This window comes from Gopherus evgoodei, chromosome 5 (assembly GCF_007399415.2).
Source record: "Gopherus evgoodei ecotype Sinaloan lineage chromosome 5, rGopEvg1_v1.p, whole genome shotgun sequence".
Lineage (NCBI taxonomy): Eukaryota > Metazoa > Chordata > Testudines > Testudinidae > Gopherus > Gopherus evgoodei.
In genome coordinates this window covers 130,218,119-130,245,011 of record NC_044326.1, presented here as the reverse complement: position 1 = coordinate 130,245,011, position 26,893 = coordinate 130,218,119, and the positions used below count along the sequence as shown (strand labels likewise).

The window sequence follows — 26,893 nt, the reverse complement described above, 5'->3', positions numbered from 1 at the left end:
GTAAAAAAGATTAATATATTTTACGTATCATGTGGTGAGAAGTGGTTCTCTCTATACACTCTTTCAGACTGTGCTGAACAACAAAATAAAGGCTTTTGATTTGTAACATTATAATCTGTGGAGTTCCTTTTACACACAACACATGTATACCTCCGTTTCCTGGAATTTTAAGCAAAGTCATCTACAGAATGCACGTTTTCCTTTGTAATTATGCTTCTAGTATATTTGAAAATGTTAAAATAATTATAACTTCTTTGGTATGCTGAAATGACAACTCAAAAAACCTATGAAGAATTTGAGGAAGCTGGTTCAAATTATTTCAGCCAGTCCAATCAATAAGTGTTCTGCATCTCTGATTCATCAGCTGATTGATCATTCACTATTTAGAAGATACTCTTCCAAATTCAGGCTTTCATTGGTAAAAAAAACAAAGCAGAACTTTAGAGAGAAGGTGGGTGAGTTACAAAGCTCATCTCTCTCACCAACAGAAGCTGGTCCAATAAAAGATATTACCTCACCCACCTTGTGTCTCTAATATCCTGAGACCAACACGGCTACAACAGTGCATACAAAATAGAACTTTGGCCTTTTAAATGGAAAGGCCTGAGTTATCAGAGCTTTCCTTGAGCAACCGTCTCAGTTATTATACAGAAGACAAACCTTCTTATGACGAACTCAGAGTAAAATTTCATTTATAATGAATCTGAACAAAGGTTTCAAATATCTTCAGGTACATAGCAGTATGCAAACCAAAGTGCTAATGACAGAGAACTTCCACTGACAGACGAAGTTGTATTGCAATAGAAGGGCTACCCTGTTAAGAGGATTCTATACTCAGGCTGCCCATGTGCAGCAATTTCATTCATCCATGAACTGAACAGACTAAGCAAAGAAACAGCATTTGTCATGAGCAAATCAGAAACTGGTTTCAGAGTCTGAATATTAGGATTTTTGCTAATGACTGATTTCAGGTTACAGATTTCATTGATGTACTGCTAAGTCTCCAAAGCCGTTCATGTTATACAGGGGTCGGCAACTTTTCAGAAGTGCTGTGCTGAGTCTTGCATTTATTCACTCTAATTTAAGGTATTGTGTGCTGGTAATACATTTTAACATTTTTAGAAAGTCTCTTTCTATAAGTCTATAATATATAACTAAACTATTGCTGTATGTAAAGTAAATAAGATTTTTAAAATGTTTAAGAAACTTCATTTAAAATTAAATTAAAATGCAGAGCCTCCTAGACCGGTGGCCAGGACCTGGGGGTATGAGTGCCACTGAAAATCAGCTCGTGTGCTGCCTTTGGCACGCATGCCATAGGTTGCCTACCCCTGAGGTAATACAACAGCACGCTGCCCCAGCTCCAATAAAGAGATTCCTCCAGTCCCATCCGGGACTCCAAAAAGAAGCTCTTATTTCCACAGTATTTAAAAGGTTCCTTGCTTTCAGACATGCACCAGGAACTTACATCACAGTGAGTCTGTAGCTCCTTCTGTATTTTACTAGCACAACTCAAGCAAACCAGAGCAGTTTTACGAAGTAATGAGGCACTATCAGCACCAGCGTCCAAGTCCTCTGTATGTGGAGGGCTCTCAAAACCACAGGCTCTGCCAGCCTTGGAGTGCAAGAGCCAAATTCTAATCCCTGCTGGAAAGGGCATGACAATACCACCAACCCCAACATACAATAATTCAAGATCACGGCCCCACTGTGTTAGATGCTCTACAAACACACAGTAAGACAGTCCATGCCTTGAAGAGCTGTAGTTTAGTATTGTAGTGAGTAATGTTGTAATTTGTTAGCATTATTTGAAGTTGATCCCTTAATAGGAAATGAAACTTTATAACCTAGAAATAATTTGTTTAGACTTATGTACGTTCCTGTAAGGGGGCAACATATGGTCAGCTGGGTAGTGCAAGTCAGTTGGGATGCCAATAAATGATGAAGAATTTATGGGACACTATTTGGATCCCTTAACTGTTCTTTTTCAGACATTTTAACGGGATTTTGTTTAGTGCAGATTTTTAATAAAGCAAGTATTTGTATTGGTTTTGAGTGTTTACTGAAAAATTAAATGTTTCTGTGGAGCCCAAAGACTTAAATCACAATAAAGTCAATCCATTCTGGCTCCAAATGGACATCAAGTATTCCATGTCACTCCCCATAAGAGAGGTGGTCCTGCTGTTTGCCAAAACTTCCTCATCCCTTCTTCTAATGTGCAATTACTCTGGTTAGTTGGCTGCTACCCTTGACTCCATAAGCCCCGCATTTTGCCTGCTGCAGTACCAGGGTCCAGTGGTTCTTATATTTATTTAAAACTTAGCATACCACGCTTAAAATTGAATACTCAGTGCATTATATTCATAAATTAAATCAGTGTAGCTGTAACCCTGGGTTTGAAACTAATGCTATACATGAAACCAACCCATGTTCAACCTGGTTATGGCCTGCGTACCAGTTTGAGAACTGCTAATGTATCTAAGTCTAAGACACCTCTCCCTCACGACCTTTATCCTATGTCTGTTGGGTTGGGGAACAAAGCTCCTAGGATTTGGCTGTGTGGAAGCAGGTAGAAAAGTGTACATTCTGGTTCCCAGCAAGAATTCTGAACTATTATAAAATGGTAACTACAGTACCTGGAGCTGAATGCTCAATGAAATGGATTATGTTCAACAGGTCTTTTCCAGCGCTAATTTTTAGAGCAGGGTAATGTTACAGCATTAGCTTCATGCAGTTTACGTTTATACTAAGTTTCTTTATATAAAAAGAGAGACATTTAGGGAAAAAAAGGTTGGCAACACTTTCCTGTTGCTTCTCAAAACATATTTTTCAATTAAAAACAAAAAAAACATATTTCAAAATTATTTAGGTTTTTGCTTTTGTTGTTTCATCAGAAGTCAAGCTGCGAGCCATCTGTCATGGAATGTTAAGCTCCAATGTCAATCTTTTTATTAAATACATCTCAACTGGAAACCTTCATAGACGCAAAAGTTACCATTTTATAATTGTTCAGAATTCTTGCTGAGAACCAGAATATACATCAATGTGCTTCCACACAGCCAAATCTTAGCAACTTAACGAACATCGGATACAGGTCCCCAGGCACAGGTGTCTTTTTTACTGTAATGTTCCCTTTAATAAGAGGCAAGTTCCTCCTTGGAAATTTCAACTCAGCTTTTCACCTGGCTGAAGTAGAATCACCTGCTTTACCCTTACATTAATTATGATGGTAATGGATACTAGGTATGGACTAGAATATTTTTTATGAAAGCTTGTGATGCTAGGTTAACTTGTCAGCATGCTATGTAAGCAAACAAAAATACCTGGAATTTGAGTGTAAGGTTATTTTTTTGTGTGTCTTTCCTAAAATTCAGCACCATTAAAAGGCAAATGCAGTAAATTAAATAGGAATCACATCTCATTATTACATCAAGCAGTAAAATATTTCATCATTGGCTTACAAGCTGTAATCCATTCAGAGCACACTAGAGAATAACAGGAATTGAGTCAGAATCTGCTGGATTGATATAGTCCCCCCAGTTCAATGTTACTCACTGGAGATATACAAAAGGTAAGTGATGCTGAAATCTACTTGCATTGAATTTGAGGAGTTCTAGTAATAATGACAGGCAGCCAGGTATTACTATAAAATTAACGGACCCGCTCCTCCCATTGTATATTGTTTTCTTCTTCCCAAATAGAGATAAGCAGAAAAATTTCAGTTCGTTTCTCACCTTATCACATGTTGCCATGAACGTCTTACACACCCTATGTTCAAAATTATACATAATCAAATCTTTCCTAGGTCAGAACTACAATACAAGGTCTCTGCCGCATCTCAGGCCTCATTAACATCAATACACCCTTCAGGAGCAACAGAAGCCCGGTTCAGAAAACAAGAAAGATTCACTCCCTTATGGACAAGGCAGACTCCCTTCAATGACTAAGATATGGGTATCAACACGTTTCCTAGAAGAAGAGGTTTCCTCAAACATACTCACATCTATAGCCTGAACACTTAACTCTAAGGTAGTGATCAGATGGCACTTCTGGATGATTGTGATGGGTTAATGCACAAGTCAAGCAACAGTTCCTGATGACAGGCATATCACAAAATCTATGTCCTGTATGTAGGATTATGCTGATGCTGTGCTTGATGCAAATATGACCCAGAGGAAAAAAACCCTGAAGAGTCAAGTCTTAGTTAAGATTTTAGTTAGAGGTTGAGGTGGTTAAATAATCTTGGTCCTTTGCACCCATTTACATCTGCCTACATGGAACTGCTGCTCCAGGCATGGGAGCTGCTGGAAGTGGCCACTGGGAGTCACGATCAGCCAGACCTGCAGATGGGGCAGGTAAACACACCGTCCCAGCCCACCAGGGGCTTTCCCTACACAAGCGGCGACCCCTGTTTGAGAAACCCTGAACTAGGAAGAAGTTACCAATTTGTGTTTGGGGGAGGGGGAAGAGAGAATAGTCCGCTTGCTTCTGCCTAAAATTATTATTTAGTATCTCTATTGCACTAGCATCCAGAGACCAGCTGTGCACTGTATAAACATAAGGGACAGTCCATTCCCCCAAAATGCTTACGATCTAATATAAATCCATCTCACTGAGTCATTATGGCATATATTGTTCAGTCTTAGTTCTTTCATGCTTGAACACACAAATGCATTTTCTCTTTTTTAATGAGGAAGGAAGCAGGAAGCTGAGTAGGACTGCAATGAGAGGTAAAAGTTATTCATAAACATGTTGGCACAATTCAAAACCTCCTTCTAGGCCTTAAGCACATTGACATTTTCATGATTTTTTCAAAGTCTTGGTAAAACTCTGAATGCTTTTTGAAGGTTCTCCAGCAGATAGCCTGCATAATTTCTCTGTCCCCTGTAAAGTAAAACAGTTTAATGACCATCAACCCCATTTAATGCTTGCCAAATGAGATTAAAACCACACTTCCTTAAGAAGATAGGAGTGTTTATCAATACATTTGTTTTCACCTCCGAAGACCTCGATCACAAAATATGACAAAAAAAAATCCATTAAAATATACTGTAAGCAAGAGTAAATAATTCCCAGGAGTACTAAAATTATTCTACTTAACACTTACTGCACTGACCTACATCAGAGATGTCAGTGTTCCTTAGTGCTTTGGTTTTCTTTAAAGTGAAGGGAAGTTTCCCCCACCAAACACATCCAATTCCCAACATGAATGTAGAGAATGAAGTCAGAAATAATAACTTCAGAAATACTTTGTAAGACAAAACTTCAAACATAAAACAATTATTTACATATTGTACGGTGTTTTTAAAAGAAAAACAAAGATTAACAAATGTCCAACGACGCTTAATTCTAATAGTAATACAATTATGTTAACATAAAGGTATGAAGTAGAACCATGCTCCTAACATGACGTAGGGTGTGATCAAGCCGAAAATAAAAGTTTCTGAATTGAGTATTAATTAGTTTCAGTTTAATCATCAAGTACTAGCAAAGAAGCATGCAGTCCCTTCGCTCTGAACCTGTGAGAAACTAAAAGAGAAAAAAAGAGAACCTGAGATGAAGATTTGTTTGTCAAAATTATATTTACTTAGATGTATACAATGAAAAAACAGTCACTTATCCAAGGCTTTTGGTGCCTCTTCCACAAGTTACAAGTAGTTTACCACGGACAGCCAGCAGAACTCAATCCCCAACAAAACCCACAAAATTGTGTGTTCCATCTACTGTAGTATTTCTGGTTGTAATAAGGAGTTTTCACAGGCGAAAACCTCAGGTGATAGATATTGGAATCCCACGCAGTATCTTTGGGGATCATAATCTATTGAATTAATGCATCACCGTGGGCCAGAAACTGTGTGAAATTCCAGGGAGTAAGGTTACTACAACTGCTCCAGGAACAAAATTTGGTTGGGGCATGATTAAGCTGAATCGTCTAGGTGGTAGTACCTCTCTGGAGGTGTCTATCTCCTGGGGAGGCTTGCATATACTGATTCAAACTGAGTTTTCCACAGACCAACAGACAAAGAATGGGCTTTTGGCACAAAAATGCTTCCTTTAAATTGACTCAGGACCTTTTTTCTGACCCAGCAAATGGACAGGACTTCCTGTCTAAAGAGGACCCCTTCCCCAAGTATGCGGAAAGGTTGGGAAGACTTTGGCATAGTAGGGCCCCATAGCACTGATGGGTGACCTCAGCTGAGCTTTTAACACGCATATAGGAGTTTTTATCATTTTTATAATGTTTTTGGCCTTAACAATGAAGATGCTTGCTTAGAAAGAGCTGTGTAGTAACTTGTAAGCGATGACATACTTTCTCTCCAGGGCTATGAACAGTGTAACACATAGCCATGCTGGCCTTTAGGCAGTCTGGCTTGCTGGGGATATCATAGTGTAAGGCAGGGAGCTGTGTAGCCTTAAACCTATGGTCAGAAGGGAGTGGGACAAGGGTTCCTGCCCAGAGACTGGGAACACCTAGAGTGGCTCACAGAGGAGGGAATACACCTACAGTTACCTGGAAACTGACACTCATCACAATTAAGCTAATTAAACTTCACGTATTTGTACCAATCCCTCGGTATATTGGCTGTTTTCAATGGCAGGAAGACCTTGCTGGTCTGGTTACAGATATGAGTAATGCTGTCATGTCTAAAGGCTCTGGAAGGCATACGATCTAAATCTGCAGGATAGCCGCAGGGTGGGAGAGAAGAGGAACTGCATCCTGCTTTTATATATAGGGCAGTTGAGGCCTAGGCACACTAAGTACCTTGCCCAAGCTCATTCATGGGCAGAAATTGAACCCAATTCTCTCAAGTCCCACACAAATGCCATAGCCACAAGACCAACTTCCTTCTTACTGCAGCAACAACACTGCACTGAGACACACACACCCCCTACAACTAACCCTACCACTTGGTCTACCACCAAAAACATTCAATTAATATAGTAGCCCAATTCTATTTTAAATTATGGTTCACAGACCAGAGTATAATAAACACAGGACAACAAACAAACCTCAATCCACCTCCACAACACATCTTCCATGGGTATAAATGGAAGTTACATGCAAATTTCAGGGGGAGGGATAGCTCAGTGGTTTGAGCTTTGCCCTGCTAAACCCAGGGTTGTGAGTTCAGTCCTTGAGGGGGCTATTCAGGGATCTAGTGCAAAAATCTGCATGGTGATTGGTCCTGCTTTGACCTCCTGAGGTCCCTTCCAACCCTGATATTCTATGAAAGATCAAGGATAGGAGATTATTCTTATGTAGCCACTAAACTTTTGATTTCTACTAATGTTTGCACTTAGTTTCACTCCTTCTTCACTCTCCTACTTTCCAACCTTCAGAGAATTCCCAGTTTCAGGGAGTAGACACCCCCAACTCCTACTCTGCTGCTTCTCCTAATGCTTTCTTGCTTTATTCAGTGGTTTAAAAAAGGAAGCAAGTGGCTCTGCTGGACACTTTCCCCAGATTTCCACTGTCCCCTGGTCCATCATTGTGCTTGAGAGCAGGACCACCATACTAGGAGGAGACAGGATATACAACCAATCATCCCTAAAAGAGCTGACAATCCGTGCTGTCAAACGCACAAACTGAAAAGAGAGGGTTTTTGCTAACTTTTCAGTTACAAGCAACTCCTAAGATTATATTAATAGTAGTAGGTATAAAAGTTGAGACAGACCTCATTTTTCAAGTTGATTGTATCACTTTCAAACTCTCTGTGCTGAAATCCCTGAAGAGTGGCTTGACAGTGCTTTTTTTTCCTTCAGTTACTGCACACCTGTGCATACACAACAGCATTTACACCTTAACCAAGGAGATCCACGATTGTCCAATGGCCAACACCAGAAACTGATCCTGGGACCTCCAGAGCTAAAACCAGAGGTGGGCAAATTGTGGCCTGTGGGACTGTCCTGCCCAGCCCCTGAGCTCCTGGTCCAGGAGGCTAGCCCCCGGCCCCTCCCCTGCTGTTCCCCCTCTTCCCTGCAGCCTCAGCTCACTGCGCCTCCAGTGCAATGCTCTTGGCAGTGGGACTGCGATCTCCTGGGGCACAGCAGCAAGGCCGCAGCCTGACCCCATGCTCTGTGCTGCGCGGCGCCATGACTGGCTCCAGCCGGGCGGTGCGGCTGCCTGTCCTGGTGCTCTGGGCAGCACAGCTGTAGCGCTGCCAGCCACCAGTGCTCCAGGGAGCACAGAAAGGGGGCAGGGGAGTTCAGGGTGGTGGATGGGGGGTGTGGATAGGGGTTGGGGCAGTCAGAGGGCCGGGAATGGGGGCAATTGAACGGGGGCAGGGATCCCAGGGGGCAGTCAGGAAGGAGGGGGGATTGGATGGGGCAGCAGGGGGCAGTCGGGGCAGGGGTTTCAGAGGCGGTTAGGGAGAAGGGATGGTTGCATGGGGCAGAGGTCCTGGTGGGGGGCAGTCAGGAATGAGAGGAGGGTTTGAATGGGGTGGCAGGGAGCGGTCAGGGGACAGGAAGGGGGAGGGTGGATGGGGCAGGAGTCCCGGGGGGCTGTCAGGGGGCAAGAAGCTGTGGGGGGGGGGTCGGCTAAGGGATAGGGCTGGGCCACACCTGGATGTTTAAGGAGGCACAGCCTCCGCTAACCTGCCCTCCATACAATTTTGGAAACCCAATGTGGCCCTCAGGCCAAAAAAAGTTTGCCTGCCCCTGGCTAAAGCCTGAGCTAGAGAGAGCCAGGCTCTAAAGCAGAGAGCTTCGACAGACCTGTATCTTAGGCAGTTTGGGCACAGAAGGGCAAATGTAATGCACAGTGACCAGTGTGTTACAACTGCATCCTAGCAGAACAATGGGGAAAATACAGAATGAAAACAAAAACAGTGAAACACTAGTATTTTAGGGGTGCATTTATTAATTAAAAAAATATTCTAGGAATAAGTTCCCCCCCCCACACACACCCCTGAACTTTTTCACTGCAGGCGGTCATTGCACTGAAGTAATTACCTATACTTTTGGACATTTGTTCACAATATGACATTTGTGCCATCTTGTTAATTAGCCAAACATTTTAAGACTTGAGCAAAAAACCCAGCCATAGTAAATACAATTTTGCTTCTATTTATTATGGAGCAGCATAGTTTCCATTGAAAGCTACTAATTTTGGTTCTTTATCTAACATCCATACCAGCTTCAAAGACTGGTAGGCTAGCTCTGGTGAGAAGTAAGATTTTTCTTCTAAATGCAAGCGTAACATACTTAAACAGTGTTTAAATCTCTTTCTGCCCCTTTTTTTTGGAGGGGTCGGGGAGGGAGAATAGGACACTGGAAAAAGTAAAAAAAAAAAAATAACCTACTTGAATGGAGGCCCAAATTGGCTTGTTGGACGCCAGATGAGCCCATATTACTTAAATGTCACTTTTTTGGCTAGCATTAGATCTTTCTCTTTGGCCTGGTCCACACTACAGCGTTACATCGATTTAAACAGCGTTAAATCGATTTAACGCTGTACCCGTCCACACTACAAGGCACTTAAAATTGATTTTAAGGGGTCTTAAAATCGATTTCTGTACTCCTGCTCAATGAGAGGAGTAACCCTAAAATCGATATTACTATCTCGATTTAGGATTAGTGCGGACGGAAATCGAAGTTATTGGTCCCATTCTTTTACTGAGCTACCCAGAGTGCACCGCTCCGGAAATCGATGGTAGCCTGGGACCATGGACGCACACCACCGAAGTAATGTGCCCTAGCGTGGACGCGTAAAATCGATTTTATAAGACCTGTTTTATAAAATCGATTTTATTAATTTCGATTTTACTCTGTAGTGTGGACATGGCCTTTGTCACTAACCTTCTGAGCAGCTAATTCCTAACCCGTACCTGGTCCTAAATGCTGCAAGTTATCACTATCACAGGGCAAGAGAACAGGTTAACCCATCATGTCTGGCTAGCAAATTAAAATAACTCATTTGTAGGACATGCTTGTGGGAACTTAAAATGAATTTCAGCTACATGGAAAGAGCTAATAAAACAGGTAACTAGTTAAGTGGCAAGTTTAATTGTTCTTTCACATTTATTTGACAAACATTTTAAATTTACTAGAGAAAACAAAACAGACAAGTCCATTCTGCAGGTTTCTCTCTTCATGAGGAAAACAGGATTAGCCATTTAAGCAAAACAACACACAAAAAACAAACCTATTTCCAGCAACAAGATATATTATCAGTAGCAAAAGTAGGATGCCCGCCCTAAGGCTACACAGCTAGACATTGATACAAACAAAAAACACAGCAAATAAGCCAGGAAGAGGGTGTGTGTCCCTTTAAATTGCAGTGTATTAAATGACCAAAAAAAATCATCACTTTAGTCTGGAAAAATTAGGACAAAATTACATACTGAAAAAAGTCTTCCAATTATTTCTGAACATAAGTACAATAAAACAGAGCTTTAACAAGTTCAAATCACAAGAACAAGATCCACAGATGCTGGCTATCTCTGAGTGCAAGTGCCAGTCAGTCACAAGCTAGCTGCATTACTGGCACGCAAGACAAGACAAGACTAAGCCTTGCCCTTTTCTTTCCCCGTCTGCTGAAATGAAAGGCAAAATATAGATGCACATTATTAGCAGCACTAAGACAGGAGCAGGGAAAAGATTGTGTACCTTTAAAAAAACTTGTAAATATATTCTCTCTGAAGCAACATCCACTCAGACTCATGCACAGACTATCTTTATATATAGAAGCAGATCGGATATTTTTGGAGTAGCGTTTGCTAGCTCCAAGTGTAAATGCTTGTTTTTGTCAGGTCTTTATTTCTGCCATAGTTAAACTGCCTACTAAATTCAGCAAGCATGCCAAAACACAGATAAATGAAGTCCCAGAATCTTCAAGTACCCTTGGACGCAGCTGACAAACCAAACAAAAGGGTGTAGTACTGCTAGCATATGGCTTGATATGAAATTCCTGTGTCCTGATCTTACTGGGATGCTTAGGCATTCTTCAGAGGTTCTATCGATATTAAAAATCCCTTTGTGAAAGTCATTAGCGTGGATGCTTCAGTCTCTCTCCATTTCTTCAGAAAGTTAGAATAAATATAATCCAGATAACTATTCTTGTTCAAGTGGATTTTCTATGGATCTTACTCATAAAAAATGCAAAAACTACAGTTGGCATTGCTGTTTCTCTGGCTTTCATAAGATGGATGCTAGATACAGAACATTCAGGGACATCTTTTGGCTCTGCTGTCTCCAAATTCTATCATCGCCAGAATCTGTTTGAGGATTTTTTCCTCTTCTAGTCCTCCAAGTGTAACTTCAGCTATTCCCCTAGCTGATGTTCTTATTGGAAAACAAAAATTAAAAATTAATAGGCACACTGTGGTTTTGTCAACAACAGAAGTATTGCATCTTTTCTGGCCTCATCTTCGCTTACTTTTTTGTTCTAGTACTTCTGCTGAAACTAGATTATTAATGAAGTAAATAAAGGAAACACTTATTTTTGCAGTTTTCGCTGAGAGCGGGGAATGCTTATTCTTTGTGCAGCCACTGTTACTGCTATTATGAAATATTTAAAATTTAGATACCTCTAAGTTAAATCACAAGTACAAACACACAAAAAGACTGCTTATCAGACCTTAACTCAAACAGGTATTCACCAGCTAATAGAAGGAGAATAAAATAATTAATAGTATGCTTCAAATGATATTTTCAGAGATCAGTTCTCAAATGAATATTCACCTCCCAGGAACAACAATTGAATTTGAACATTATGTCTGGTATCTAGCAACAAATTTCATAGTCTGTGGATACATCTGTAACAAAGGATTAGTGAAGAAAGCCTGGCTAGTTTTTCTTTATACTATCCATCTATTGTCCCATTCTCAGAGGATGCTGCCAGAGATATTCTGATCCTGCAGCACTGTTTCTCCTAAGTGAGCAGAATGTAAGGGTAGGTCTAAATTACCTCAGTATCTCCCTTTCTCTAGCATGAAGACACTATTAAACAGAGAGAATCAATCATAAGTTAAACATTAAAGAGAACTTCAGAAGTGTAGTGCATTAAAGGTCACTTCCTTCTATCTCCTTTCAAGTCTGTTGAGACAGTTATACAACCTAAGCCCCTAAAGGAACCTGTTGGCAGACTCTATTCTTATTTTGCTTTTTTGAAGTGATACTCAAGTTGTATATAAGCATGGGGCCCAACAATGTAGAGCTGTAGCTATACTGTATCACCTTGCAACCCTCCTGTGACTTAAAGTAAAGCAGAAGTTTATCTAACATTTTAGAAGCTTAATATACCTGAATACAGTCTGACTTAAGCAACAGCTAGAAATACTGTCAATATACAGTCAGTTTTTAAAAGCTTCTTAGAAATGGACTGGATTTATCCAAAGGGACAAGTTACCATCTATATTCTCCTAAATAAACATATGCCTTAATGATCATGACAGTTTTCAGAGCAGCTCCACATTTTAGAGAAGAAGTCAGTTTGTGTGAAAATGAGTTGATATGTACATGACAGAGAAGAAAAAAGCCCTTCATGTAACATTTTTATCCTGATGTATAATTCATTTATAGAATGTCTGGTAGCGAACAATGTAGTTAAGGTTACAGTAAGGCAATTTAAAAACAATTTTCGGATTAAAATCAGTTCACCCATTTTCAAGTTACAAAGAGATGAAAACAACAGACTTTATATCAGGGATGGACAAACTACGGCCCACGGGCCACATCCAGCCTGTCAGACCTTTGAATCTAGCCCTCAAGCTGTCGCCAGGGAGTGGGGTTGGAGGCTTGCCCCACTCCATGCATACTGTGGCTCCGCACGGCTCCCAGAAGCAGCGGCATGTCCCCCCTCTGACTCCTACACATAGGGGCAGCCACAGAGCTCCGCATGCTGCCTCCACCTTAAGCGCCAGCTCTGCAGCTCCCATTGGCCGGGAACTGAACTGCCTGGCTCGCACTACACCTCCGCAAAGGAGCTGTGGGAGGGGAGGGGAGGGGAGGGGAGACATGCCGCTGCTTCTGGGAGCTGCTTGAAGTAAGTTTCGCCCAGAGCCTGCACCCCGACCTCCTCCCTCGCCTCAACCTTCTGCCCCAGCCCTGATCCCCCCTCCTGCCCTCCAAACCCCTCAGTCCAAGCCCAGAGCACCCTCCTGCATCCCTAACCCCTCATCCCTGGCCCCACCCTAGAGCCTGCACCCCCTCCTGCACTCCAACCCCCAAGTGTGAGAGCATTCATGGCCTGACATACAATTTCTATTCCCATATGTGGCGCTCAGGCCAAAAAGTTTGCCCACTCCCGCTTCATATAGCAAAAAAAAATGACGACACCTTTGTTCATGCATAGCTCAAGTTCTCAAATTTCTAAACTTGAAACTTTTCAGGTATAATCCTCAGTTCTGCATACACCCAGCAGAAACTTTTGCTAAGCTTTCCTGCGATGCTATTATCTGCATGACTAAAATAATATTGCAGCTAATATCTATATAGAAAAGTCTTTCAACATAGAAACAGTTTAATATTCAAAAAGTGTGTTCAAATGCTTCGGAAACAGTTTAGGCAGCTCTTGTAAGCTGTATGAATTACAAGGCCTACTCTTTCACAATGACTGAAGTGCAGTTTAAGACTTATAATAACGGGTTCTCAGTGCTGAGGGAGAGTCAGGGATGCTCCACTACTTGGGACCTATGGATGGGCCTGCTTACTCTCAGCAACCTAGGCAGCGGTCGCTAGCACTCGTGTATGAACGGAACGTTCAACCTGCAAGAAGGCGATGTGGGGGGGACTGCAGAACCCCTTTCATTGGGAAATCAAGCCCAGGAAACAAACATAATCTAGCCATAGGAGGAGAGATGCCTTTATCTTCCCTCCCTCCCCTTTTTAGAAATAGGTGCTCTGCCGGAGAATGATCTGCAAAACCTGTCTTGTAGCTGAAAAGGCAGAATATAACCAGCGAGGTCTCCAGGTTTAGTATTTCCTTCCCTGCTGGGTCTGGTTCTGCCAGATGAGCCACGAACAGGCTGAAGACCTTCCTGTAACAATCAGAGGACCTTCCTGAACAGAAGAATGTTAAAGTACCTATATTTTATACCTGAGACAGGAAGTTAGCAGTTCAGTTTCTTGTGGTAACCTTAAATGGCTATGCTGCACATATGAAGTAAATTTAATACATTTGTAATCCTTTCTAGTGGACCTATACTGAAAAGTCAGAAGCTTCTTTTACATGCATCTACAATTTAACAGATATCTGACAAATCTTAAGGTTGTTGACAACACAGTATGAACTGCACTACATGTTACTACAGAGCTCTAAAATAATCACCTAGGAGTATGCCATGTGCACTTAGAGGTATAGCATCCAGTCTCTTTTTAAATATGTACCTTAGCAACTGTCCTCACATGTATGCAGCAGAGCAGCACACATATCATGACAGAGATCTTGACCTTTCTTCCAACTGCTAAGCATTTAACATAATCTTAGTTTCTTGGCCCTTTTGTGTGTGTGTGTTTTTATATATACAAAGAAGTCATATCATAGTCATTTAGTAACTTTTTGGCCATCGTCTTCATCACAAAATGAAGTGAGAATGTCAATCTCTCTCTTGTGGTTTTCTGTAATATATTCCCTTCAGCACAGGAACTCAGACAACCGTTTCTCCTATTTCAAGAAGCTCCTAAATATTTAAACAGTTTTACAGGCAGTGTAATATTTTCATAAATTGTATTCCCTATTAATGTCTCCCTTACTTACATGCCCATCTATAGCATTTGTGATTTTACCAAACACTCAGTAAGGAGACTAGACTATACTAGTTATAGACAAATATGAAAGGATTTTCCTAGGAGAGGAAAGGAGGGAGGGGGCGGAAGAAATACCCAGGTAAGAAATCACCATCAACCATCTCCCCACAGCTCAGAAAGAGGAAGGGATTCTTATAAAAGGTGCTCTCACAGTGCTTCCATGGTTTGCAACAGCCTCCAGTTCAGAGGGGTCTGATAAATTTGAAACCCAACCTGCAATCCCTCTCCTTCTCTGAAGAAAGGAGGCCCACAGTTCTGTGTTCTCCTACTTCTACCTCAGAGCCTTCTGGCTGCTGTGAGAAAGGGGTTTCTGCCACTCTAACCTTCCCTCCACCTCCATTTTTGGTTCCTCTCCAGTGAATAGCTCCAGGTCTTGGCTCTGCTACCGCGCTCAATTTTCCAAAAGTAACAGCAGAGTGAACCTGACTCAATTCTCACCACTTCCATAGCTGCTCACTAGGCTCTGAATAACAGCAGTAAAAGCTGACAAGACTCTGGTCAGTTTTCACTCTACTGCAACTTAGCAAAACTATAAGCAGTAGCAGAGAGACATTGGAGCTAGCTGTCTGCATACATGGGATGACAACCCTCATCATATTAAGATCTGTTCATGTTTGGAAGATTTTGCACCTCCTATTAGGATGGTAGTTTTCCTGACTACAATCAGCTGTACAGGAGTCCATGCTAATCCAAGATACATCTAGCTCACAAATGCCACATCACTCCCCGAAAGAGAATAGGAATTTCCTATCAAAATCATCTCACTTGGACCAACATCAACTTCATGTAAGTTGAGATGAGATCCTCCCCTGGAGGATTCTGGGATTTATAATCTCCTAGATTTAGGAGGAAATTTAGCTCACTACACTCTTCTCTGGGAAATGCTACCAGATGACAATTTAGTGTCTTCAGAAGAAAAATTTCACTTTCTTCATACATATCCCAATGGAAACCCAGCTGCGAAAACACTAAGACTACACACCACAGCTCCAAGCTGCCCCAAAAAATCTGTTCCTCTTTAACTCAAGTTTCGGCCTTTGCTTTCAACAACTAGTAAACAGACAAAGTGAGGCATTTTGGTAATTTTGTATGATTCCTATGCATGTAACAGTTTCTCTCTGTGCATAACATTGCATTGTTATGCACTGAGTGTAAAGGGAAAGAGACAGGAGATGGCTGTGTCACGTAACTCTCTGCCGTGACATGAATGGGTTGTTCTAGTCAGTCCATATCAATGGAGGAGCCAGAAAGACAATAGGAACCCCATTGTTCAGGTCATTTACAAATAGCAGACAACAGCCAAAAGAGCAGAGCAAAAGCCCCAAGCTGGAGAACAAGGTGAGAGGCATCAGATGTCTGTATTAGGAGCTGGCCTTTGGAGAGATCCAAAGATCTCACCTGGGACTGATAGAGACAGAGGGAGACTAAGCCAAATATGGACTCCACAGTAGCTTGGCTGAGTAGAGCCCTGATGGTGGCCAGCCTGAACTCTGCCATCACCTTTGTCTTTCTGTGCTAACCTAAGGACTCCCTGATGCTGTGTCCCACTTGACTAATAAATCCTTCTCTGTTTTGAAAAGACTATCTGGCACCACTGCAAATACTTGCTAAGATTCACTGATCCTTGAAGAAGGCAAAAAGTCTCTGAACAGGGGGGGGCCCCTCTATTGGAGCTCGATCACGGTGTGCAACAAGAGTGCTGGAGCCCGGAGGCTCGGCCCCATGACCTATCCGTAAGGCAGAGTGGGGCTTCTTCGGGACTATTTAAAAGCTGGGGTGTAGCAGCGACCTGTGGATCTGTGACAAGAACTAGCCTATTTCAGCCAGGATCTATATTGGCAAGGGAAAACCAAAGAGCAGGCTGCTGAGAGGTGATTTGCCACCATGGAGGAAGGGGAGGACATCAGCTACACAGGCCTGGCTGTCTGTCCCAGCTCCTTCGTCTGAAAAGCACAGGCAGGACTAGATAGATCTCTGCTCCTCCCACACATCTCAGCCACCAGAAATCCCTCTAGATGGAATGGGGAGGGAGAAAGAAGGTAAGATGTGTGAAGAGAAAGAAAATGGCACTTGGATTTTAGATGATGCTTGGTCCTCTCCGTGCTCCAGAGCAGGCGATGTGCCGTCATGTAGAAGGAAGCTGCTGCATACCTCATCAAGTCGGGGTCACTGGGGAGAAGATCCACCTGCCGGACAGAAACCCTGTGCCATCAGGTGCAGCTTTTCCACTGCCTAAAGTAAAGACAGGGACACCCAAGGACCAGCAGTGGACAAGCATATACAGATACCCCTCAGGGGTATCTATTCTCTTAGCTTTCAGGCCAACCTGCAATTACATTTAGTGGAAATGCATAATTTTTCCACCGTATCACACCATGTTTTTTTCCCTGCCTTTAAATGACTGCCAATAACAATCAAATATTTTGTAAACCATCCCTGGTACTACAGTAAAGCCAGCTTGATTTTTATTTCTCCCCTTCCCTTTTCTTGTTTCCTCCAATCAGCATTTTTACAAGAAAGATTAAAACGTTTACTGCATGGAAATGCCAGATACCATTTGAAATACTTACGTTTTTCAGTTTTTATACTTCGTTTTCCTAAGTCTTTATATGCAGATTTTTATTTTTTATCTGTATAGTAAGTAAAGCAGAAGTAAGTTTCTTCCATTATCCTGATAGTCTGCATGATCTCTCTTAAATGAGAGACAGAAGAGTTTGCTGTGTTTATTCTCTTCCACAGGGACAATAGGTACAACAATGAAGAATATAGTACATGCAAGCTTTTTTTTCTTAATTGAAAATTAGTAAGTATGTTCCTAGAAGGTTACAAATATAGAGAGAGGTATAAGCCTTGTCAAATGAGAAATTCTAGTTTCATCATCTAAATGCACAGGAGTCTGAATGTTTGTGACTTCTTGAGCAGGAAGAAATGGTGTGCCACCAATCAGACTGTAAATTAACTAACCCCATGAGGAAGAGTCAGTATAAATAAGACTCCTGTTTACATAAGGATTCAAAAGTATCCTGGATTGTCCAATGAAATAGCTAATTTGGAGACCCCACCCTTCCCAAAAAGAAGGCATTACTAGTGGCCTTATATGAGATATAACAAGGACATCAGAGCGGCCTAAGAGTTAGACCTGCAGTCATAAAGCACTTACAGAAAGAAGTCAGGAGCAACTATGGGGTAGTTGGAGTAATCGTGAGATCAACGGCAACCACCATCAGGAAAAAATCTTCTCTGGCCATGGGGACGGAGTAAGAGTGACAGTCCATAGTTCTAATGCAAGACAGCACATTTGCAGTTCCCAACTGATGATGGCAGTACCTGAACAGAAAAGTTTTTCTCTTTGGGAAGATCCTGAGTGAAGAAGGAAGCCCTGTTCCCAAGCAAATCACAGGCCTACAGTAGAGAGATGGGTTTTTACTGACAGACCTGCCACTGTATCAAGAGTTCAGTAGGATAAAGTATTCTAACCTAAAAGGAGAGAGTCACTGATCAAGTTGTCTTGAGTGACTGCCTTGGCATATCTGACAAGGCCACTAACGGGCCGAGTCCCCAGGGGTTGAAATAGAAATCCATATTCTGTGAGCATGAATTTTTCAGAATAATTCCCACACACCATGATAGCAATTCTAAAAAAACAAAAAACAAAAAACAAAGTTCTATACCTTACAGAAAGAGAGAAATGTTTAAAGTCCATCTAATAATCAAGTCAAATAATCAGTGACATTTCATCCCTCAAAGAAAATTTGCACTTGGGGGAAAGGGGAGAAGGGAGATTATTCCCCAGGCTGTACCGCTGTCTTTACTTTTGATGCTGTACAGCACCAAAATTAATAAAACAAGTGAAGCCCAGCAGCACTACAGCTCTCACTCATTCTGTTACAGAAAGATAATGGCCAGCTTCCTCTCTCTCCATCTATTCTTTGCAGCAATGATTAACTACGTGGAATGAAGTCACCAAAAACACTCACCTTACTTCACACAGCTTAAAAGTTCCAAGGCTTACTCAAAGAGATCCAGCTGTCAGTAAATAAAGTTAGATTAGTCAAAGCTTGATACCAAAATGAATTGTGTTTTGCAATCATTGGCACAATAACCAGGCTTTTTTTGTTAGACAAACTGACATTACAGAACAATCTTAACAGGTCACACTAACCCACAGCAATGTTTAAACCACCCAGAGCTTGGGGTGTTTGCAGGGAGGGGATGGGCAGAAATGGGAGGTGGAAGATGAGAAATAGAAAGAACAGTAGTACAAGTGACAAATCCCTCCCAAAGGATATATTTAAAAGGAGGAAATTTTCGTTATTTGATCAGGGAAGTCAACAGTGCTCACCTGGTCTAGCTTGAAATCTTACTTTATATCCAGAAACTTAGATACATGCAACTCAGCCTCTCTCATATATTCATTGCTCTGCATATCTGTATTAATTCAAGGTTATAACTCTATAGAACACCAGGTTTCCAAACCTATTTGTCTTTCCACAAAACTGATCTGACAGCTATCAGCATGCATTCTTACAGTCACTTGCAATATGACACTGAGAAAACTGAAATACATTATACCCAAAGCAGTTAAAGTAACAATCTTTGCCAGAAGTGGGAACCACGAATCTGAAATATGCAAAAGAGCTTTTTTTAAAATCCCATTTACATCGTCATCATAAGCACTCATAAAATAATTTAAATTCAACCATGAAGACCAGTAAGGCAACTCACCTCAAGGAGTACAACAGTGCTGATCCAGTAAACACAACATCAGAAAGCTAGAATGTAATTATAACAAGTATTCTGGTCTCCGAATCAAATGAAATTCAGTATCAGACTAATACTGGTAACACTACTCTTAGCCTAACAGAACAAAGTAGATCAACAAACATGAGGAAGCTTTGAACTACACAGCAGCTGGAGAGGGGCATAAGCAGAAATTTATTTCTATATTTTTTGTCAAACTAAATTTGGTTTAATAGACTGCCCCCTCTAATTGTCATTTGGAGGACTTGGTTTTTAAAAAATATGTTTAATTTGCTAGTCAGAAGATACATTTAGCTTGTTATTCATTTAACAGGTCAGGTTTTTTTAATTATTATTATTTTATGTTGTGAGGCACTGGATGTTAAATAGTTTACTTCATGTCTTCATTCTTAAAAAGCTTCATTGTACATTTTTCGTATGTTCGGTATGGGCCACTGTCATTTGCTGTTGATGTAAAGTTACATAAACCACCAACCACTGAGAGCAGTGGCACTGACTCAAAGTTATTTCTATTGTGGTAGCACTCCAAGCATGCAATCAGTTCCCCACTGTGCCAGATGCTGTATAAACACATAGAAAGAATTTGTCCCAAAGAATTTGTAATCCAAGGACCCAGTCTTGCAATGCATCACAAACATGTGGATATGCACAGACACCGGGATCGAAGCACTGCAGAATCATAGCCTAAAACAGCAAATACCACACAAAGGGTGAAGGAGAGGGAGAAAAGTCAATGTACATTTTGGTCATTTGGGGGTTTGATTTTTAAACACACCTAGTTTTGTTTTCTAGCTAGATAAACAAATGCTTATGAGCTATACCTAGTTACCCCTCAGCCTATCCATAGTTAGTTGGCTTATAATTTGTATGTGTCATGGAAAAAGTAGTTTGGGAAGAGAGCAGTTCCATTTTTATAACTACAAAAGGACTAAACTTGACAGTGAGTATAAATTACTTCCCTGACTATCCCAAGCTGAGAAACTTTGTACACTGACCTATTCACTGCACAATGCTAAAAATATAGTCAGCTGCTCTTAAACCAAAACACATCTATGGAACAATATGGATTCCTTTGGTGGCCAAAATACCACCTCATATCTGTAAAGGCTGTGTAACATAGCAAATAAATGCTTTGGTATATGAAGCCTTCTCTTAGTCTAAGACATTTAAGGGAGGCCTTTGTGCTAAAGTTCCCTTACTCCAGCACAGGGGTCGGCAAACTTTCTTAAGTGGTGTGCCGAGTCTTCATTTATTCACTCTAATTTAAGGTTTCATGTGCCAGTAATACATTTTAACGTTTTTAGAAGGTCTCTTTCTATAAGTCTATAATATATAACTGAACTATTTTTGTATGTAAAGTAAATAAGGTTTTTAAAATGTTTAAGAAGTTTCAGGACCCAGGCAGTGTGAATGCCATTGAAAATCAGCTAGTGTGCCGTCTTCGGCACGTGCCATAGGTTGCCTACCCCTGCTCTAGCAACACCCGTTAAATACACAATGCTATCCTGAAGAGATGCTCTTATCTCCTCAACTGAAAGTTGATAATTTTATCTGACAATCCTAGCTTCTTCAGACTCTTCCACTTAAGAGCCAGTTAGATACAAACAGTAGGAAGACGGTCACAGTACAGGCATGTAACGTTATCCAGACACACAGTGAATCGTAAGGGCTGGGCCCGGTCACTTTGAAGAAAATATGCAAGCCAAAGGCCAGATCCACAGAGGCTGAAAGTCCAGCAGGACTCCATTGAGGTCAGCTGACAATCTGAACCCAGGTCTTCCTGGCACTTCTGACTATATTCCAGTACTTGAGACATTGTCTTGCCTTGTTTTCCCTTTGCCTTCCTTAAAGCTTTCCAAAACTAAAAAGGATTACAGGAAAGGCGTTCACAAGTGGAAATTTCTATTGGGTGGAGAATTCATCCTGTGCTAGCTCTCCCATTTCCAGGGCAGATTACAAAAATTGTACATTAGGACAAATACAAACGAAACCCAACATTTAGGCATATGAAATAACTAGGCAACAATTATTCCACCATCTTCTCTAACTGCCACACGTCCAGGTGGATTTCCTCACCCACCTTGCCAGGTTCCATTACTCCAGAACGTGATGAGCTGTGATTTGGGAGGAGCGGGGGAGGAGAGTGTTTTTGACAATCTGAAGAGAATAGTTTCTCAGAGGACTTTGTTTTCCCTGTCTATTGCCAGTTAACAGATCACAGTTGTCACTTGCACATTTACCGTCTGTTCTCAGAAGGATGGAGTTTTGATAAGCCTCTTCTCACTTGTGTAAGAAGAGTCTGAGTGCAGTGCACATGGAGAAGTGGTCAACTAAAAAAGTGAACAAGCCTTTCTCTGAGACTCCAGGAACAGCTGGACTCTCAGGGCTTGTCTACATTACCCGCTTGATTGACGGGCAGCGATCGATCCAGCAGGGGTCAATTTATCGCATCTAGTCTAGACGCGATAAGTTGACCACCGAGCACTCTCCTGTTGACTCTGGTACTCCACCAGAGTGAAAGGCACAGGCGGAGTCAACGGGGGAGTGTCAGCAGTCGACTCACCGCAGTGAGTAGATCTAAGTACGTCGACTTCAGCCATGTTATTCACGTAGCTGAAGTTCGGTAACTTAGATCGACCCCCCCACCCCAGTGTAGACCAGACCTCAGACTAGCCACAGTTCCTATCTTCAGTTCTCCTGAATAAATGCCCAGTGAGGACTGTGGAGGACAACTTCACATTCTCATATGAAGGTTTCAGTTCCACTCCAACCTCAAAGACACAATGAAGTTGAAGAAGTGGGAAGGGAAAAGGATCTTCCCCAAGCTTGGAATCCCCTACCATGGAAGGAGAACTTAAAAGGCTAAATGAATAACTAATTGGAGGAGACCGCCTGAGGTAAACCACTTATTAATTTTAGGTGGGTGTGGTGCTGCATTTGGTTATCTAATAAGCTAAACAGACTGGTGCGACACAGAAGCCCCTTGGCAAAGGGTCCCCTATTCTCTGCAAACAACTCTCATCTCAGACCTGACAAACTCACTGTACCAAACACATGACTTAAACAGTATTTATCCATAAAGGGAAACAGATAAGGTATCCACAGAAAGCTCATAATTATCAAGACTCAATCACTGAAAGATGTCTGTACAGAAATAATGTTGCTACGTTGAAAGTATGCTTTATGGATTTGGAGTAAAAGTTAGTCACTAAGGGAGAATATGTCTGTTCAGGAAAAGTGACAACTCCCTCCTGCTTGGTTAGCCAGTGATATAACGCAAGGCTGAATTGTCTAGCCTTGCTCCATCCCAATGGAAAACCACAAGAGACAACAATCAAAACCACTTGGAGGAAACATCTTGAGGAGTGGGGGTGTTTTCATGCAAGTTTGGATCCTGATTCCAGGAAAGCCAGCCAGCTCTGCAACAGACTAAACTTTGGGGAGAAACCTAGTTTATTAAATAGGAAAAGTAACTCATAGTAATTGTAGACTCTAGTTCATGTTTTATGATTTTGTTTTGTATGCAATCATGTTTCCATCACTCTCTCGTTTCTAGCTGAATCTCTATTGCTTCTTAAATAAATCTTTTGTTTTATTACAAGCGCTGTGCTTTATACAGAAGCAGTGATTTACAGTAAAAATGAGTAAAGTGTGGTACACTGCTCCTTTGGGGCAGAGGATCTGGAATTTCTGTGAGTAGCCAGTGTCATGGGCTGGACATCAAATGATCTCAAGGACTGGGGTGCACCTATTTGTTAACCTGCAAGGTGAAGGCAGGGTTGGCAAAGCCCACAGGAGAGCACTTGAGTGGCTATGAGGTTGGTGGTGTTAGGAGGCAAAAACCCAGCCATCACTGGCAAGGCTCCTCCCGCTAGCAGCAGGGGGTAACACAGAGACCCAGTCCTGGGTACCCTGAGAACCATCCCAAGCTCGTACACCCAGTGGATACAATAGCTAGTCCACCCAGGAAAAGCAGCCTATTGTCTCAATATAGCTATGCTGAAGTCCTTCCATCAGAGGATATCGGATTTCCTTCTGGGCCTTGGATTCCGGGCACTGAACACCAGAAGCTGGAATATTTGTAATCAACCCAAATGAAAACTGGAGAAGTTGAAGGTTTTCTCAGCTTAGCCGCATAAAAACATAAGAACCCACTACCAAGGCATATGAAGCGGTTCCAAATTATAAGATTTTCTTCCTCTTCAGCCTAGCAGATTATTTCACCTACAACATGAAAACCAAGAAATAAGAACAAAAGCCGCCCAAGAAAGATTAAGTCACCAAAATATCAATTTTCACACAGAGATTTTTGGTGGACTTTGCAGAGAGGCTGTCATAAACAGATTGTTAAGGGTTAATGTCTCTTGTACCTGTAAAGGGTTACAAGCAGGGAACGGGACACCTGACCAGAAGACCAATCAGAAGACAAGATACTTTTAAATTTGGGTGGAGGGAAGCTTTCGTGTGTGTTCTTTGTCCGTTGTGGGCTCTTCTCTCGGAGCATCTGAGAGAGACCAGACATTACTGCAGGCTCTCTAAGTTTCTTTTCATATAGTAAGTAAAAACAGGCGGTTTAGGCTTTTTGATTGTTTTTACTCTATTTGCAATTGTGGATCTGGCTGGTTAACTTTTATATGTGTAGTTGCTGGGAATATTTTGATTTGTATTGGTACTCGGGGGAAAGTCTCTTTCTGGTGTCTGTAAGCTATAGGACCCTGTATATTTACATCTTGAAGTACAGAGATAATTCTTTACTTTTTCCTTTCTTTTTTTTTAGAGAACCTGATTGATTTTTTTCCCCTTGTTTCCCTTGTGTTATTTCAGGGGATTGGAATAACTCACCAGGACAGGTGGGGGGGAGACGGGAGGGGGAGAGAGAGAATTTCTCTTTGTTCTCCTTGAATCTGTTTGCCTCTTTGTGGAAGGGAAGGGTGATGCTTCTCTGTATGGTGATTTAAGAGGTTGGATCAGTATCTCTCAGGATAGCCCAGGGAGGGAAATTCTGGGAGGGGGAAAGGTGGGGGAATGGTTTATTTCTCCTTGTTTTAAGAACCCAAGGGATCTGGGTTCTTGGGGTCCCCAGGGAAGGCTGGGGAGGTCAGAGTGCCCCAAAACACTATATTTTTGGGTGGTGGCAGTGCTATCAAATCTAAGCTGGTAATTAAACTTAGAGGATTCAGGTGCTAGTATCTCATTTTCTGAACTCTAAAGTTCAGATCTGAGAAAGAATGCTAGGACAGAGGCAGAAAGTGAAATTAGCCTGTGATAAGAAAAGCAGTTACACTGATTAGAAGGCACAGAAACGCTTTGCTTCTGTTGGTTGCCATCTTCCTGATATACAAAGGGGGAGACTCCACATTGATCAGTCTGCAGACACATCACAAAGAGAGTTCCATTTAAATGGCCATGTTTAGGGCCCGACCAAATTTCCGACCATGAAAAACATGTCACGAACTGTGAAATCTGATCTCCCCCGTGAAAAGTGGCATGCAGCGAAGGGCTACTACCCGGCCAGGGGCTCCAGCTGCTGGGATGGGGATGGACGAGACTTCCTCTTCCCCTACAGTGGCTGCACCCTGCGCTGCTCAAACCCACCCCTGGGATCTCCTCTGACTGCAGGAAGCTTGGTGGCTTCGGCTGTCACCTCTCCGCACAGGGAGGCTGTGGTTCCAGCTGTTAGCCCCTCACTCAGGTGGGAGACTACCAGGAAAACCAGACATATGGTAACCCATCACCCTATACCCTGCGACCTTCACTTCTGTGCTATTCCTGTCAGTGGCACGGGCTTTAGAGATGGGCACCCAGCCAGCAGCCTTCCTCTCTGGCTGCCCAGGTCTGAAGGCAGCACCCTTGCCAGCAGGAGGGCAGAAGAAAGGGTGGCAATCCCATGAACCCCACCCACCCTGACTGCCTTTTGGGTTGGGACCTCCACGGTTCCAACACCATTAAATTTCAGACACATCCCCCAGGCTGTGAAATGGACCAAAACCGACTGTGAATCTGTAGGGCCCTAGTCACGTTTAACAAGAGCAAGCTTAGTTTGTCTGGCCTTCCCGCACATCTCCAAATTCAGAGTGTGTGCACACAGTTTACAAACCTTTGAAGGAGAAAGGTTAAACAAGATACAATCAGGACACGTACACACACATTTTTACATTAAGGTATCTTTACTTAGATTACTTTAGTACACCTCTACCCTAATATAACACGGTCCTTGGGAGCCAAAAAATCTCACCGCTTTATAGGTGAGACGGCGTTATATCAGGTTTGGTCCAGTACAGAGTACCGGCAAGAGCCAGTATGCCATGCCAGACTGGGCTGGCTTCCCCAGCGGTGACTTAAAGGGCCCCCCGGCGCTCCAGCTGCTGCAGGGAGCCCTGGCCCCTTTAAATCACCGTCAGAGCTCTGGCAGTGGGGCTCGGGTGGGAATTTAAAGGGCCCAGGGCTCCCCGCAGCAGCCAGAGCTCCAGGCCCTTTAAAATACTGCCCAAACCCGGCTGCCAGAGCCCCGGCGGGGATTTAAAGGGCCCGGTGCTCCAGCTGCTGCGAGGGGCCCTGGTCCCTTTAAATCACCGCTGGAGCTCTGGCAGCGGAACTCGGGTGAGGATTTAAAGGGCCTCGGGCTCCCCGCTGCTTTACTGTGTTAGATCCGAATTCGTGTTATATCAGGTCGCGTTCTATCGGGGTAGAGGTGTAACTGGCTTTTCTACTTGCGAAATTCACTAGACTAAAGCAAATACATTAGACAGACCTTAAAACTGAAAATTCCACTCTACACTCCTCCCATGTTCCCTAGCTCCCCCACCCCGCTGATAAAAATTGTCTTTTTAAAACATAAAAATAGCAGCAGCAGAGCTAAGACTAAAGCAGCAGTAGGCAGGAGGGGCAGAGAAAAGAACAGGAAAGGCTGAGCATTTCTTGTTTCATATCTGACCAAACATCCCTTCTTATCATCATCAACAGGGTGGCAAAACAAAACATCATTGTTTTCTTAAAAAGTATTTTTTTTAATTCTAGTCAATTTTAAAAAGATTCTAGTTGACAGCATCCATTTAAGTGCTGAGAAAACTCCCACTCCACCACTACAGTTCTCTGACTTCATATTGCTTATTTCTAAGGGTACAACACAGCAGACTCAATTTTCAGGCCTTCATTATTGCTGCAATAGCAAATAAAAGGCTCAAATGCATTTTCCTCCTTTGGCAGGTCTCTTTAAAAAGTGATGCCCCCCCCCGCCCGCCACCATAGTTTAGTCAACTGAACCAATGAAACTTGTTCCCTCTGAAGATCATTTAAAAATACTGTACTTTGATTTTCTTTTTGAAAAGTAAGAACTATTCACTCCCTTTCATGTACCTCCAATGGTATTTGTGAAATGATT

The 26,893-nt window shown here is 42.2% G+C and overlaps 1 protein-coding gene across 2 annotated transcripts in view; it reads right to left on the bottom strand.

The window, feature by feature from the left end:
* The window catches only part of CNOT6L (CCR4-NOT transcription complex subunit 6 like), a 67,311-nt gene that overhangs the window by 25,988 nt on the left and 14,430 nt on the right, over positions 1-26,893 (bottom strand). Inside the window, exon 1 of one of the 2 annotated variants that reach the window (XM_030565131.1) lies at positions 18,729-18,764. The exons of the other annotated variant lie outside the window; for it this stretch is intronic. The gene's annotated coding sequence lies outside the window, so the exon portion shown is untranslated. Of the gene's footprint in view, positions 1-18,728; positions 18,765-26,893 lie in introns of those variants that run through there. 2 annotated transcript variants of the gene reach the window in all.